At 36.8% G+C, this 17519-nt stretch overlaps 1 protein-coding gene and 2 non-coding genes across 4 annotated transcripts in view; 2 read left to right on the top strand and 1 right to left on the bottom strand.

The window, feature by feature from the left end:
- The window catches only part of LOC136843093 (uncharacterized), a 465473-nt gene that overhangs the window by 432281 nt on the left and 15673 nt on the right, over positions 1-17519 (bottom strand). The window lies entirely within an intron of this gene.
- Positions 11026-11097, top strand: TRNAD-GUC (transfer RNA aspartic acid (anticodon GUC)). The gene has a single exon. It is a non-coding gene; the product is annotated as a tRNA-Asp (tRNA).
- Positions 11328-11398, top strand: TRNAG-GCC (transfer RNA glycine (anticodon GCC)). Its single transcript has one exon. It is a non-coding gene; the product is annotated as a tRNA-Gly (tRNA).

Below are 17519 nucleotides of genomic sequence, written 5' to 3'. Positions count from 1 at the left end.
CTCTATGTTGGTCAATTCCATTTGAACAAGATGCATGTAAATGTAATTCAAAGTAAAATACGTTCCCCTAATACTTATAATTCTCTAAAATATAAAGTAATCATACGTTTCGGAGGATGACGAACGTGAACCCACCAAATGGCAGAATTGTATCATTTTAACTGAAAACCAGTGTAAATAAGAGGCAACAATGCAAGGTTACACAGTATGCGAATAAATCACACAAATGTAAAAATCCGAGTCAAGAGACAGAAATACTTAAAGTTGGGTTCTATTCTTGTCGGATTCAAAGACAATCCACGTAGCCTAATATACAGCAATCACATTTACTGTATCTAATAATACTGTGCTCTAAATAAGTTCCTCATTGGAAGGGTGGGTATCGTTCTCAGCTAGCACTCTGTTGGGCCTGCGTTCGATTCTCCGACCGGCCAATGAAGAATTAGAGGAATTTATTTCTGGTGATAGAAATTCATTTCTTGTTATAATTTGGTTCGGATTCCACAATAAGCTGTAGGTCCCGTTGCTAGGTAACCAATTGGTTCTTAGCCACGTAAAATCTAATCCTTCGGGCCAGCCCTAGGAGAGCTGTTAATCAGCTCAGTGGTCTGGTTAACTAAGGTATACTTAATTGTGCTCTAAACATGAAATAAAAACTAATTACGCTTAACAACCTAACATCCGAACCTACAAGGTGGATTACGCCTAGTCTAGGACCAAAAGTACAAGTGACCTTGCAACAGATTTCACGTAACAACCGATCATAATGTGACTGACGTCAACAATCCCAGTCATTATTATCAAGCATGCGAAGTTGGTGCCACTATCTATTGGCAACCAAGCAAATCTTAGTTTGTAGTTCTTCTAACAAGTAGCTTCAAAAAAAAAAAAAAAAAAACTGGATAATCTCGTATCCAGAAATATTAAAAAAACTGGATAATCTCTATCCAGAAATATTATCTCAAATCTCTCTCTAGTCTCTCTCTCTCTCTCTCTCTCTCTCTCTCTCTCTCTTTGTGTGTGTGCAAAGCGAATAAAAAATCTACTCATGTTATTTAGAAGAGAAAGAAGAAAGCCGACAAAAGAATACATCGAGGCAGGAAACAATAGAAACAATAGAAATAATAGAAATAAGAAGGCAAGGAAACCTTTCCTTTGCTGGAAAACAACCGACAGACACCGAAAAACACCTCGGTGTGTTGCAACCTTGGCCACTCTGACCCCTCAGGTGCGAGGTACTTGGCAGGTGTTAATTGTCAATTGCACATGTTTGTGATCTGACAATAGCTAATTGACGGGAGACTTGATAACGAGAGCCGAGCGACAAGGAATCTGATAGGACTCTCTATCGACAAAGCGAAACGGACAATTGCATCCTGACAGCGAGATTGGAGAGACAGGTTTCCTTGCATGTAGGATATGGGATGCAAAACCTCGCAAAGGAAAACAACGTTCGAGAACACAGGATTCTTAGGTAAACGTCACCAAATGATTCGTAATTACGAAAAAAATCTTTAAAAAATCAGGAATCATCATGACAAACATTGTCACCTAACGGAAAAATTACAATGTCAAATGTCGATTTTCATAAGAAAATGTTATGGCATTCTCTACAGCGTGACTGAAGATCGAGCCAGGATGCTCAAGGGGATAGTTTAATAACAAGTGAATGTGAACTGAGCAGAAAAAGTTACTATCCAACAAAACGTCCAAAGTTGAAATATGAAGAAGGACCAACCGAAGCGACTTGCAACTTTGAATGTTGAGTGACAGCCTTTTGTATTTATATCACAGCAATAACAAACAACGATATCAGTAGAAAAACCCTTCTACCGGCTTCAGGTAATAAATAATACCGTAAAAAATATGTATGGGGAAAATGCAGTAAAGCTTGAACACTGGGAAGAGCGAAAAAAAGGAGGGAAGGAATAATAAATCATATATAGAAAATAAATTAATAAATAAACTGAAAAGTAGAAACTGCGAAGAAAGAACAAGGGCCAAGGCGAAAATTCTGGAATATAACAAAATATGTAACAAATGAACAAATAAATAAATAAATAAATAGATAAATAGAAAATCACAATATCAAGAGAGACCATCAGCTTGCATGTAAAACAGATTATGAAGGAAGAAATAACGATATAACTGAAGGAAATATTGACGAAGAACCTAAAGTAAAATGTGGAAATTCGGTCCTCACTCTTCGGTGCCTCTCTAAATTACGTGAGTAGGAGAAAATGAAAATTCCAACAACAGCAAAATAATACTTTACATTTTGTACCACATCATCGAATCCCACCACTATCACCACCACCTCTCCCACTACAAATACCATGACTAGTGACGGTGGTGTGAAAAAACAAATCTTGAATATCAACCAAAAACATATTCTTGAGAAGGATATATTTCCCTTAATTTGAGGAGAGAGAGAGAGAGAGAGAGAGAGAGAGAGAGAGAGAGAGAGAGAGAGAGAGAGAGAGAGAGAGAGAGAGATTCGGGTTACTTAAAACTAATAAATAGATATTACTCTGCTAAATATTACAATGTTGTACATATATTTGAAATGATAGTGTCTAATGCCCAGCAAAAGAAGAGATCGCTTATACAAGCAACTTTTGCGAAAAAAAAGTTCTTGAAAGATCCATAATTCATGCTTGACCGCACTGATAAGGGAATCAACATTCGCATTAAAAATCTCTGGTGGCAGCAAATTATTCCCTTTAAACGGAGAAAATTTTCCGCTCAAGATGTTAAATAATTACAAGTTTCCATTTCTGTCGCTACGTGACGCAAATGGATAGCGCAGACAAGAAGAAGAAGAAGAAAAGTACGCACGACGTCAAGAAATCGGAGCAATAAAACCACTTGCTTGCTCAATTACTGTTTTCATCCTGAAACGTTTTTACTTGTTACTATCTAGCTATGCCTACACAGGGTTAATAAGATACAAGCACAAGCAAAATAAGAAATACAAACACAAGCAAAATAAGAACAAATCCATGTAAATATTGAAATAATTAACTAATATCCTTTTCCAAGCTTCGTTTACCTGCCATTATTACGTTTCATTTTCAGTTCTCCACTCTATATGATAAAAAAAAAATGCAGTATGAATATTCTGTTACAAGATTTGGCAACTGATAGTTTCCAAATCACATCCAAAGACGTGAAAGACCCGATTCGATGCATTCGGAAATATTTTAGCGTAGATGGCAGATTTACCTGATGATTATCTGATGATCGGTTCCACCCCACAGGGGTTGGGGGATTACCTCGTCGAGGCCCTTCGGAGGAAGAGAGGGAGGGAGGGAGAAAGAGAGGGAGGGAGAACTCTCCAACTGAAAGCTGAATAAACTCGTTTGAAATGCTCAAAGCCGCACACCGCCCACAATAAAGACAAACTAACAGACGCTCCTATCCTTCCCTGACGCACCCCACCCACCAAAAAGAAGAAAAAGCGCCAGTCAGATCGAAATGGTGTGAATAAATGCATTTATATCTCATCCCCCAACATCCCGGTAAATAGCTGCTCGGCTATTTTCTATTCCCAAGGCAACTGAATGGACAAAGAAGGCAGGGAGAAAGAATGCATGACTAAATGTTTTGGCCGCAAATAAATGACACCCGAATGCCTTTGGATCAGAGAACGACAGGCAATAACAAAGAGAACAAAACGGTAGCACTCGGCTGAAAGGATCCGGCAGAAGGAAGGTCAAGAAAGATGGAAGGGTTGTTGTCGACGATGTGGAGGAGGAGGAGGAAGAGGAGGAGGAGGAGGAGGAGGAGGAGGAGGAGGAGGAGGACAGAAGCAACGATGAACAGGCAATTAAAAAGGAAAATGGTGCAGTGATCATGAGAAAAAACGCTAGTTGAAGAATCATCGGAGGAAATGAAACAAAGTGACTGGGGTACATAAAACAAAATGTGACGAGAACCCTTCTAAAAATGAAGGGTATGAATATGTTTATTGCCAGGCTTCCTAACAACCGTTACAATGCAGCATCAAGCAAGCGTTGCAATAGGTTAAGCCGCAGTAAAGACAAGACCTAAGACGAATAATCGCACTGATCACTCTCCAGGAAACGAGAATCAAGACTGGGACACTGGCGTCACCCGAGTTCCTGTTCCCCCTCCCACGTCGAAATAAATAAAGGGGAGAGGAAAAGAGGCAACGGCCAGGGGACAACAAAGCTGAAGGCGACAAAGAGGAAACCGACGAAAAAGGGGAAATGAAAGAAGGTATGGCGGAAGTACAGTGGTGTAATAATAATGGTATTCGAGTGGGTGGTCACCTCAATGTGACGAAAAATAAAAGCCTGGTGGCGAAAAAACTAACAATAGTTGGACGCAAATTTGAACTTACACTTTCGTTACTTATTTGCTATGCTCATTTATCAGACAGCACGACAACACGACGTTGCTCATTAACTTACATTTCACAGAAACAAAGTAAAAATTGAAAAAAAGAGACTAAAACAAATATTTGCTATGGAAACTTGAAAGTTGAGGGGTAAATCAGGCCCCCACCAAACCATTAATACCAAGCGCCGTTGGAAGATTTGTCCGGTGGGTAACAGGGCGTGCGGAAAAGGGCGAGAAGAGGAGAAGGGGAGGGGGAGGAGGAGGGGGGAGGGAGTTTGTTGGGGTGGAGGGAATCTTGGGCGATCATTGACGCCCTTCACGACCGGCTTCAAAAGAGGGAAATACTGAAAGGGGCGTTCAGTGTAATGACCCTTAACGAATGTTTTAAAACGGAGTTTCCCAAAAAGGAGAACTTGTTATTCTGCCAATCTGTTTCATCTCCTCTCGTAGAAGGAAGGAACAGCAGCTGTTCCTTTCCATCAGATACCCGGAGGCAAATCTGTCATGCCCCGGACTTACAAAACCGTGAAAGGCCTTTCGGACTTGCATTCTAAAGCGAGATTTCAAGGGAAGGGGACACCTCAGCTTCTATAATCTTTGGGAAGTCAAATGTACTAACTATATATAAGAAAGGTCGTTGAGTCAAATCTCGTACACCCGTTTTTACAGCGAATAAACACACTTGCATTATGGTATAACATAAAGAATGACAGAGTATGCGCTGCAATACTCCTCACATTTCAAGTGCAAAAATTAGAATGAAACAAATCCGGAAAAGAAACTGAAAGAATTAAAGGTAGTTCAAATGAACACCAAGAGAAAGACCATCCCTAATGTATGCACGGAGAGCCAAGACTGTAAGCAGAGACTGCACGCAACCCTGCCAATCTTACTGCTGCCACACGCCACGGGGTAAGAAGGGCTTAACAAGAAAGAAGAAAAAAGTGGCGCGGACAAAAATACCAATAACTAATTATTTAGGCTCGATAAAAGAGCTTCGTGTTGAGTTCAGCAAACAACGACACTTTTCCTTCAAACGGAATACTGCAGTTTTTAAAGAATGATAAACGACGACAGTGACCGTCTGTCGTGTATCCACAACAGAAGCCCTGTGTCTGTCGTTTCACATTGATGGGCATTACCATAACCGTAGCAAATTTCGTGATGTGACACATATTCCCCGTCGTATTCTAATGGCCAATAGATCAGGCCCTACGATATGTAAACAGTCATTACTCAAGGATTTTAGCTCTCTGGGGAGGGGATATAACTTGGAACTTAAGGAGGGACGTTTTCTCAAAAGCATGAAAATTACAAATGTTTGAGACTTTCGCGCGCATTTTACATACATACATACATACATATATATATATATATATATATATATATATATATATATATATATATATATATATATATATATCAACCAGTATTTTTGTCACTGTTTTATAGTCATAAATGCTAAGCCTCAAACATCGTTTAATATCGAATTAACTATACCTTGGAGATAGCCGAATGATCAAGCCCACTGTTTACCATTGTATCTAGACCAAGGTTCTAATCTTGGCTGGGGCAGATGCACTAACCAAGTATAATTCTACTTGGGTGTAAGTTATTCCCAGGTTATTCAGAATTAGCTGTGTATATACATACACAATAATAATAAATAAATAAATATATATATATATATATATATATATATATATATATATATATATATATATATATATATATATATATATATATAGTGTATGTGTGTGTTTGTGCGCGCGCGCATGTGTATGACTTCCCAAATTCCAATATATCCTTCATTTCTATGATCTAAACCTCGATGACAAACGCCGTTCACCACAACACAGGTCTTTCCATTAGCGAATTTATGCTGAGTTTGGTTGGTGTTTGGTTGTGCATGGATTGGAAACATATGGCTGGCAAACTTGTGCATATCTTGCATAAATGCTATGCCTAGAAATGAATGTGAGAAAAGGGCTAATTTAGCTGGAAAAATATAAAGAAGTTATCACTGCCTGGATGAAAAATTACAATAGAAGAAAAATAGACATAAAAAACTAGAGATTAAAACAAAAAAGCAGACGTAACGCAATAGAACCCGATGCAACTTTATATTACGTAAGTGAGAGGAAGAATGGGTGCAAAGTGAATGTGTGGAGCCGCGGGGATGGGGTTGGGGTGGGGAAGAGGGAGAGGTGGGAGTTGCAGATGAACTGGAACTCTGGAAGGGTAAAAGGGAATCTCTTAGTCACGCCCAATAACAAATACGCTAATGGGGTGTGACTGTCTTGTTGTATCAGCATAAGCCAAGGTCATACGGATACGAAGTCCGCAAGAAAGTCGTTCAACAAACATAAATCTGAGAGAGAGAGAGAGAGAGAGAGAGAGAGAGAGAGAGAGAGAGAGAGCGAAATATTAAATAAACTGGGATGAAAAGGAAAGAAATTTCACCAATGGTGAAAATTTCAAATATAAATTTTGCAATTAAATGCGAGGAGATCGTAGCACGTACAGATTATGTGATACGTTTAAGAAAAAAATATTTTAATAGTCAAACATCAATTCTCTTCTTTAGTCAAGTTGTAAATGGGTCATTTGATATGGTGGATCCCACAAATTTGGGAAAATTAAGACAAATATTTTAAGAAACACCGAGACTGAACATGGAAATAATTTGAATTTCAGATGAATTTCCGTGCATGGAGAGAGAGAGAGAGAGAGAGAGAGAGAGAGAGAGAGAGAGAGAGAGAGAGAGAGAGAGAGAGATTGTTGTATGAATAGTCTTACCCCACCTCGAGGTCCTTCCCGCCCGATTTGAGGGTATACACTTTGACAGGGTAATGAACACTAAAGTACAGTGTTTTTTTCTCTCCTTCACTCTTTCTTTCTTTCCCTCTTTCCCCTACCTGTAACCCACAACGGTTGACTAACAAGTGGATACCCAATTCATTATTTTGGTCAACAGAGTCATGCTGGATTTCACGGAACGCACCCTTTCGTCCCTCCTCGTCCGGTTCGAGGGTCAAACACTGTTCTGACTGTTCCCTAAGACTGTGAGTTGAGCACGCCTACCACGTCGCCATGGAGAGAGAGAGAGAGAGAGAGAGAGAGAGAGAGAGAGAGAGAGAGAGAGAGAGAGAAATGTTTGGTTTTAGAGTTAATTTATAACTGCAGAAACCGGCCTCACTCATGTTTCAGCAAGCAATTCATTCATTTTCACCTTTCTGGTATCAGTGCTTTCGATATCATCAGCACGAGTAACAGTGCAATATTTTCTCACCGCTTTTAAGGTCAAGCACAACTTTTGGATGATTCAGCACAGGTACTGTATTAACTTACAGGACATTGTTACGTGCAAGTTTTTAATCATTAGCATTACTCAATTTATCGTAATTTTAGCAGCCAGTGAAATGACACTGGATTGAAATCTTGCAATCGATACATATCACACACATGAAAAATGAACATTTAAATGACTTGGCGATTATTAAAAATGAAAATACAAGTAACACAAAGTAAGAACCAAAAGCAGAGGGATCGATCTTTGTCGGGAGGGCGCACCCACACCAGCCCATGACCAAAGTGCTAGAGGAAAAGGGAGAGAAGGGAGAGGAGGGAGAGGAAGGGAGGTAAGCAGAAAGAAAGGCGCGTATTTAATTATTCATGGCTCGGTGTATAGCCGCTTATTAAATGAATAATTTATGTATAAGTCCTAATCCCTACGACAGGATTTACATACAATATAGAGTCAAATTATGTAAGGTCACGGGCAGAGGCGAGGTTATCTCGTACATAACCGGACGGGCTTCCACCGGGCGCAAAGGGTGCGTAAATCGCAAATTGTAAATTTAATTGTAAATCGAGAAGGTAAATCTAATTGCTCGAGTAAATCAGGCATATGCAAAGACCCAAGAGAGATTATTTATGCTCCGATGCAGAACATGAGAGTAACTAATTGTTTTGAGGGCGGGAGAAGAATTGGAGGAAGACGAGCCTGTCGAAGCCTTTCTTTCGCTCGGAGATAAAAACGCGATGACAGCTGTACTCCAAGTGAGACAGCAACTGTTTTCTTGTTGCTTGCAAGAACATCAAGCTGAAACACAATCTGGGAATCGTAAAGGGCGGGGGGTGCAGAGAGAGAGAGAGAGAGAGAGAGAGAGAGAGAGAGAGAGAGAGAGAGAGAGAGAGAGATAAGCATTGAAAAGCTTGTAAGTGTGCCTAAGGCACAGAAGTATGCAACTTGATTCGTGTGTGTATGCTTGTGTAAGAAAGTGTGTGTGTGTGAGTATGTTTGTGTGTTAGTGTTTGTGTAGTGAAGAGATAAGTGCTGTTATATAATATTTAAGTACTGGACTTGTATGAGGGTGTGCATATGAGAGAGAGAGAAAGAGAGAAAGAGAGGGCACTGTTACAATATAATCATAAATATGTCTGTGAGAGGGCGAGAGAGAGAGAGAGAGAGGGAGAGAATACATGAACGAATTAAGACATTCAGACGATAAAGCCAAGCAATGGAGAACTTTCAACCATTCACCTCTTAAGGTATCGAAAAGAGGGAATTAAAAGTGGTTGGTCAAAGATAAAGAAATTCAGAAAATAAATAAGATGAAACAAGATACCAGGATCTAGAGCTTGGACAGCAAGGTTCAAGAAAGGAAGTGGAAAAGTAATGTCTACAGTGCACCACTTGAAGTGCACTGACGGCACTAACTCCCTACGCTACAGAGAGAAGTTACGTATATCTTAGTTTAACCAGACCACTGAGCTGTTTAACAGCTCTCCTAGGGCTTGCCCGAGGGATTAGACTTATTTTACGTGGCTAAGAACCGATTGGTTACCGAGCAACGGGACCTACAGCTTATTGTGGAATCCGAACCACATTGTACCGAGAAATGAATTTCTATCACCAGAAATAAATTCCTCTAATTCGTCATAGTGAACTAACTCTTGATGAATTCATTCATCAAGAGTTAGTTAGAAGGTAAAACTACCAATGACACTAGAGCGCAAATCACTCCACAGATGGCTCTGGATTCAAACGTACATATAAAGAATAAAAGAATTGCACGTTGCAGTACATTAAAAGGAATAAGAGTGCTGTACATTACACTATTATTACGTTTACCTGGACCCATCTTCTAAATAAATTGTTTACGTTTATTCGCTTATAAAGAGAGGAACAGTAAACAAGTATAGAAGTACGAGAAATCAAGGGTCAAGAAATGTAGTTTCCAGAAAAATAACTTTTCCCTTTAGGCATTGACTCAATCTTCTCAGTAGCAAATATATATATATATATATATATATATATATATATATATATATATATATATATATATATATATATATATATATATATATAACCTGCAGATATTCTGTATCATTAAAACAGAGTTCTCTGGCTACAGTTTATTTAACAGCATTAGAAAAGGTTTCTCTGGCTTCAGGTATTCTATGACAAGGTGGAGATTTACAGGTCACTGTCTTACAGGCACTCCACAAGATTATTCTTTATATCACGACACTGATTACCACAGTCATTGCATCGCCATATTACTTAAGTAAATTAAACATTCTAATGCTTATTTATGTATTCTTTTCAATCATCTCTAGAAGTGAGACTGACTTTTTAAACGTCAATCAAAAATCTTTTCCATGGAGACTGATGAACCTGATCGTCCCATACGTGTTTAGGTGTGAGATATATCCCGGATTATGTCCTCGACAGTCGTATCTATTTCCATGGCTTATTATGCCCTTAAAATGTGTACCTGTTTCCTAGGCTTGTCACCTCGATATTTATATCTGTTTTCTAAGCTTGTGTCCTCGATATTTACATCTATGTCTTAAGCTTATGTCCTTGATATACATATCTCAGAGATTCAGTAAAAAGATTTTAGAGCGAATAAATTGATTTACTTTCATGTGACTAGCAAGGTGATTTTTCTATTTTAACTTCATTACGGCATCGTTTTTCCACAATTTCACGTTAAATGAAGGCATTGTAAAGGTCTAGGTGAACTCTGCTTAAAGACACAAAATACACCTCTCTTTCTCAGTAATGTCTCTCCCACAATCACTCCCTAACCCTTGCCATAATTTTGATAATTTTGGTGTTCCTCCGGCCCCATCCTAAAACCATTGCTTCACACTCCTCTGAAAATACCATTTATTTTCCTAACTTATTTACAGGTTGATTTTTTATACATTTGTTTTGTTGTACGTTCGGTGTTACGAAATTTGAAGCATAAACTTTTACAATAGATGATGCCAAAGTAAGACAGACACGTAGTCTAATTCCGAAAGAAGCAGTGAATAAGAGGGGAAAAATCGATGCACGCAAGGCATCTGCACAAACAACAGCCTCATACTTTACAGCTGACACCGCAGACAAAATATTTAAAATGTGACTTCAGGTAAAATAATCATAAAATCCCTTTTTTCACAACATTCCGATTTTATTTCCTGACATTGCTTAGTTGACAGAATACAAACAATAAGAAGCAACGTATTCGTCCGATCTTACGGCGACCAGCCGAGCTGTCCTGAAGACTTAACATTCCCTTTCTAATATCACTGACGGAAAACAAACAATAAATTACGTCGATTATTAATCATTCTCATAATTCATCTTTCTAAAAATGTAAATCCTCGATAGTATAGTGGTTAGTATCCCCGCCTGTCACGCGGGAGGCCGGGGTTCGATTCCCCGTCGGGGAGAGCCTTTTACAAGGGCGAATGACAGCTATTTTCAAATATTTTTTTAAATTCATTTTCATTATACACACAACTAATTCACGGAAAACATGAGATATCAGGTGCTATAACAGTGTCCAAAATAAATTGTCAGAGAAAACAGAAACCATTTAAAAAATGAAACCAACTGAACCGCACTCATCTCGGGGACTACGCTAAGCATCCAACAGGAGAGATGCCCGTTCTCACTACCAGCATCGGTGGTTCAGTGGTAGAATTCTCGCCTGCCACGCGGGAGGCCCGGGTTCGATTCCCGGCCGATGCAAAACTGTTTTAGAATTATAATTCTACTTACTAGTTTGTCATTACACATACGCGTGAGAGAGAAGGGGAAAAAATGTTCCCAATTAAAGAATAAAAGAAGGACGTGATTTAGAAACTTTTTCCGTTTAACTAAGCAGTTTATATAGTAGCGTTTGGTGAAAATGTTCGTTTTTTTTTTTTTTTTAAATCCTGAAGGCTTGGAAATCGTATTAGGAAAGTTTTAATTAAACTTTGCCCGAAAAGATTTCTTTTCTGGAACTCCGAAGCAGTCGCTGTAAATGCTCGAGAAATTTTCGTGCGTCTTAAATAATTTCCAGGACATTTTCTCTTATGGCTATAATTATAAGCTACTTAAGGAACGATCACGAAAACTGACTTTTTTTTTAAATGGTAGTCAAATATTACATTCAACAATCCATTCTCGATTTAAATTTAAATTTTGTTATATACCGCTTTATACATTAATCGCTGATTTTCTTTAGTTTAATAATAATAATAATATCCGTAATATCGTCTATATTCTTCCCTCTCTTTCTCATTATGCATTATTTACATATGCGCAAAAACACGTATATACATTGATAAATATATACCTCGAGCTGAAAAAATATATATACTATACATATCCAAACACACACACACATTATATATATATATATATATATATATATATATATATATATATATATATATATATATATATATACGATTGTCTTTTACTGTCATACCACAGTATAAAACACTGTTTGAACGTTGCAACCTTATATTTTGAGCACTTCCTTCTGTGGCCGTGTTCACTGGTGAACAGATGCACAAAAAGGAATTGCTCGAAATATAAGGTTGCAACGCTTTAAATAGTGTTTTATGGACCTTTTTATCTTCACATACATACATACATACATACATACATACATATACATATATATACATATACATATATATATATATATATATATATATATATATATATATATATATATATATATATATATAAATAATATATATATATGTGTGTGTGTGTGTATGTGTATGTGTGTGTGTGTGTAAATATATATAGAGTAGGCCATGTTTCTTACGGAATGCGAGTCCAGAGAAAAACCCACACAGCGGTCATTGCCACATTCATACTATAACTAACAACGAATCGTGGATGGAGCCTCCCCAGCAAAAGGGGAATATGTAAAGCTGAATTAAGGAAACTCAGAGGTAAATTATTTTTGAGGTTGGGTCGGAATGAGGTGGGTAATTTAAGCGGGGTCATGCTTTAAAAGAGGTTGGGTTGGTCTGTGATGAGGTGGTTAGCGAAGTCGTTATCGGTCAGCTGTCGCTGTTATGAACGGCATTGCTTGTTATCGGTGACTGTCGGCGTGACTTTCCGCTAAATTATTGAAAGCAATGGCGGGCAGAAAGGAGAGAGAGAGAGAGAGAGAGAGAGAGAGAGAGAGAGAGAGAGAGAGAGAGAGAAGTTCCTTGATATGTGGTGACGTTTCTGTTGTAAAGGGTCTTCAATGGTTGGTCTTCCATTCTTTCTGGCGGCTAGAGGCACTTTCGTTGAAGCCGAGAGAGAGAGAATTTCGGGTCTGTAAGTCAGTGTTGTTCTGTTGCATGTGTGATCACCTCAAACCCATTTACTTTGGATAAGAAAATGAGTCACGAATGAAGAGTGGAACCACTGATGTTCGCAGAAGATACACTGTTGACTGAATATAGCGAATAGAATTTCAGATATTTTAATTGAATACGAAATACTAATCAAAAGGCAGATAAATAAGCGTAATAAAATTAAGGAATAGGAGAACTCAATAAAAAAATTTAATTAAACACAATGAAGAGCAGCTTTTAAAACCTTATCAGCATTTTCTTTTTCCCATGATAAGAGGGGTCCTGGTAGTCACAAGGTGGATGAAAACAGTGTAATCATGAAAATACAGAGCCTTTCCCATTTTCTCAGTAGGGTGAGGGAGTAAAGCATGAATTGAGTGTGTGGACAGATGGGAGGGTCGTCGGTCACAGTGAAATGAGAGTAGACGTTGTGCTAGCACGACTTTTAAAGGAATGGCTCCGCGGGTCCCAAAACTTTTGCTACTGTGATAGCTGTTTGGTCTCCTTTTTCCTTTTTTATTATCCCTCTGAGATTATCCAGTTCCTATACTAGCCATCCTTAAACTCACTTTCTGTTCCGGATTATGTTCATTTTTAGTGAAGCACCCTGCCAACTTCATCGAGAGAGAGAGAGAGAGAGAGAGAGAGAGAGAGAGAGAGAGAGAGAGAGAGAGAGAGAGAGAGAGAGAGAGAGAGAGATTCTGTGAACATTAGTACAGATATAAAAGACAAAAGTACTTTGGTTAAAAACTTATTAATTTCCTTCCCTCCTTTGAACAGCAGTGTTAAAGATATATATATATATATATATATATATATATATATATATATATATATATATATATATATATACATATACACACACAGTATATATGTATATACAAACACACACTCATATATATATATATATATATATATATATATATATATACACAGTATATATATATATACAACACACACAAACTCATATATATATATATATATATATATATATATATATATATATATATATTACATTCACACACACACACTTTATATATACTTATATACATCCAATTACAAACTGCCAGGTTCTCAGCACAGTCCTCAAAATCCAGAAGTACGTTGAAGTACTGTCAAGCTGAATTATGTAATGTGTTAGAGTATCTTCAATAATTTTGAGATGCATGATTTTTTTACACCTATGCGCTTGTAGCATATCACAGATTCGCGAACTCTGAAAAGCAAAGCAAAATAAGCTCAATGTTCGTGACTTTTTCAAACATCTGAGATGTCCTTTTTTTATGTTTTTCCTTTTAATTTCCAATCGCCGTGAATTGGCCAGTCACATATCTCATCTCCGATAACAGGATGCCCTGTGGTAATTGCTGAAGTCGGTTTGGAGCCGTGAAGGACTAATGCTGACAGAGGATAAAGTCCATTCAAACGATATTGCTGAACCCCATCAACTTTTTCCATCCAATCTCGTTCGCCAGCGCTCGTTTTTCTTTTCACCGTACATTATGCTACACAAGGATATGTAATTTTTTTCATGCATGGACATCATGCAAATTGATGATAGTGATTATATTTCACTTTTGTCATTCCTAAGAATCCCAGTCATGTGGATAAACATAAACAAGAAAAAAAAATTCTATGATACAAAAACACCGAAGGCTGAAGTCACGGAATGCTTTGTTACAGGAAATGAAGTAGAAATAATATTCTGCATACAAGAGAAAAGTGGTAAAAACAAAAAAATACACAGAATTAATGTAACGTTAAAATGAAAGTACCAACACAACAAACTAAATATCACAGACTCTAAAAATGAACAACCGTGTCTGAGAGCCAGTATGTACGCTTGTCCGCTGGGAGTAGAGGAATCATAACTACTTGAGAAGGGGTCGATCAGTTCGGCACAAAAGGTCACACGGCACAATGACACAACATAAAACAACGTCGAAACCACATAAAACAACGTCGAAGTTGAAGCGTGTGTTGCTGAGGGGGAAGAGGGCCGTCAGCTAATTAACAAAATCGATCGCTCTGGAGGGGGAGATCTATGGAAATTTTCATTTCGATTTTTCATTATTTTATCGCCTAAATGTACTTCAGTTGAACATTGGCTTGCTTTACTGCTTTTAAGGAAGAAGGCGAAATTATTTATAATTCTTTCGTTTCAGCCCGAAGCTACAATCGTGTTGTTTGAAACAGAAAAAGACGAAAAACAATTTTTAATTGTTACTTGTCTTATCAGTATGCCATGAGACTTTTACTAAAATTATCAGTGTTTCTGGCTAATATTTCCGAACGTCTTTCCTGAAGCATTATTTCATATTTTATTATACGATTTTAGTAGGTAAGACAAAAGACATTCAATGAAAATACATTGCTTAAAGTCAAAATTCATAATAAAAATTGTCGTTTTTAAATACTAAGACCTGCCACAAGAACACCTCAGTAATCATTGTTTGAATTAATCAGTGACTGTAGATCTCCAGTTTTCAGAAGTGCCGTGAAAGGACTTTTTTTTTTTTTTTTCCTGGACGTGAAAGGAGCAGTATTCCAATAGTTGCTCAGCAAACCTGAACTAGTGACCAGCTCAAAAAGAGAACATGCCCTCCATGACTTGTTAACAGAATACATTCCTAAGCAGAAGATATTCCACAAAGCAATCAGTGATACCTCTCTCTTCACTTTCATATATAATATATATATATATATATATATATATATATATATATATATATATATATATATATATATATATATATACATAAAATATATATATAATAGATATATAAAAATACATTATATAATAGATATATGTAGTATATATAAGTATATATATAGATTATGTGTATAAATATATATATATATATATATATATATATATATGTATATATATATATTCACATATACATATATGTATACACACACACACACATATATATATATATATATATATATATATATATATATATATATATATATATATATATATATATATATATATATATATATATATAAAGAATGGGTAGGCATAGACCAACGAAAATTTTCATTCTAGTTTTTTCAATGCAAACTCACTCTTGTATGCATGTATATTTTTAGTCTATTCGTCTATTCAAACAACTCGATAACGCCAAATTCTTCTGATCCTGGCGGTCTATAACCGATAAATAACCCACAAAGGAGAATAATTGTAGTATTGTGATCATTGTGAATCTTCAATAAGGGCTGACTGCCAACTTCCTCAATGGGATGACATAAGCCAATACACGAGGTAAGCCTAAAACCTCATGTAAGAAGACTTCCTTCCGGCTGACCATTATGCCATTATGAAGCCAGATGGTGGCTTATGAAGTGTGAAGGCATCGAAAAAATGGTGTGTGTGTGTGTGTTTGTGTATGAGTGTGTGTAGTGATCGTTGTCTTTTTTTTTCCTCTGGCGCTCCCCCCCTCCCCGGATTCAATATAGGTATATATATATATATATATATATATATATATATATATATATATATATATATATATACATACGCATATATATATATATATATATGATATATGTATACACACATATATATATATACATGCATACTTGCATACATATAAAATCTCAGCCGTTCTCATATAAACACCGTTTGTCTGAAATACCTGAATGTATAGGCAATAGATCTTGCACTTAGTTGTTTCACTTTCCTTGTGGTCAATATTCTGTTTATATTTTATATCACATTTCAATTTCATGGACGTTACACAAGGCGCTGAACCGTACTAAACCCTTGAAATGGTAAGGATTCAAAATAAGATACCATACCTATCAAAACTGAAATTCCGAATATTCATCAAACGTTAAAAATAGCGTAGATACCATTTGAGAGAAAACAGTTCCCAAATATGTCAAAATTTCTCTCTCTCTCTCTCTCTCTCTCTCTCTCTCTCTCTCTCTCTCTCTCTCTATTGATCTAGCGTTGAGCAATTCGGTTCCATTTGTTACTGGGTGGGACCAACAATCGAACTCGATAGTGTGTGCATATCACGCGCCTATACAATCACTCTCGTGTACTCCCCAATATCACGGGGTACAAAAGGGTCCAATCTATAATAATTATGGTCAATTTGAGGAGAGCTTTGGAAGCAGTGGGGAAGAGGATAGCCGGGAAGAAACGAAGATGATGAGAGAGATGAAATATATAGGAAAAGATACTAAATTTCAGCATATACATATACATATATATATATATATATATATATATATATATATATATATATATATATATATATATATATATATATATATATATATATATATACATATATTTATATGCATACCCTAGATATTTTGACGGTACTAGGTCTTTAATTTTCACTACTGAATTATCGTAAACTAAGGACGAACTAAACAGGAACAGAGCAGAACACCTGGCATATCAATATTGATATTAGTGCAGCATCATTAATAATAATCATAATAATAATAATAATAATAATAATAATAATAATAATAATAACTTGGACATCACCAAAATACTC

Source organism: Macrobrachium rosenbergii, chromosome 11 (assembly GCF_040412425.1).
Source record: "Macrobrachium rosenbergii isolate ZJJX-2024 chromosome 11, ASM4041242v1, whole genome shotgun sequence".
Lineage (NCBI taxonomy): Eukaryota > Metazoa > Arthropoda > Malacostraca > Decapoda > Palaemonidae > Macrobrachium > Macrobrachium rosenbergii.
The sequence above is the reverse complement of the archived record's forward strand: the minus strand, read 5'-3'. Positions and strand labels throughout refer to the sequence as shown.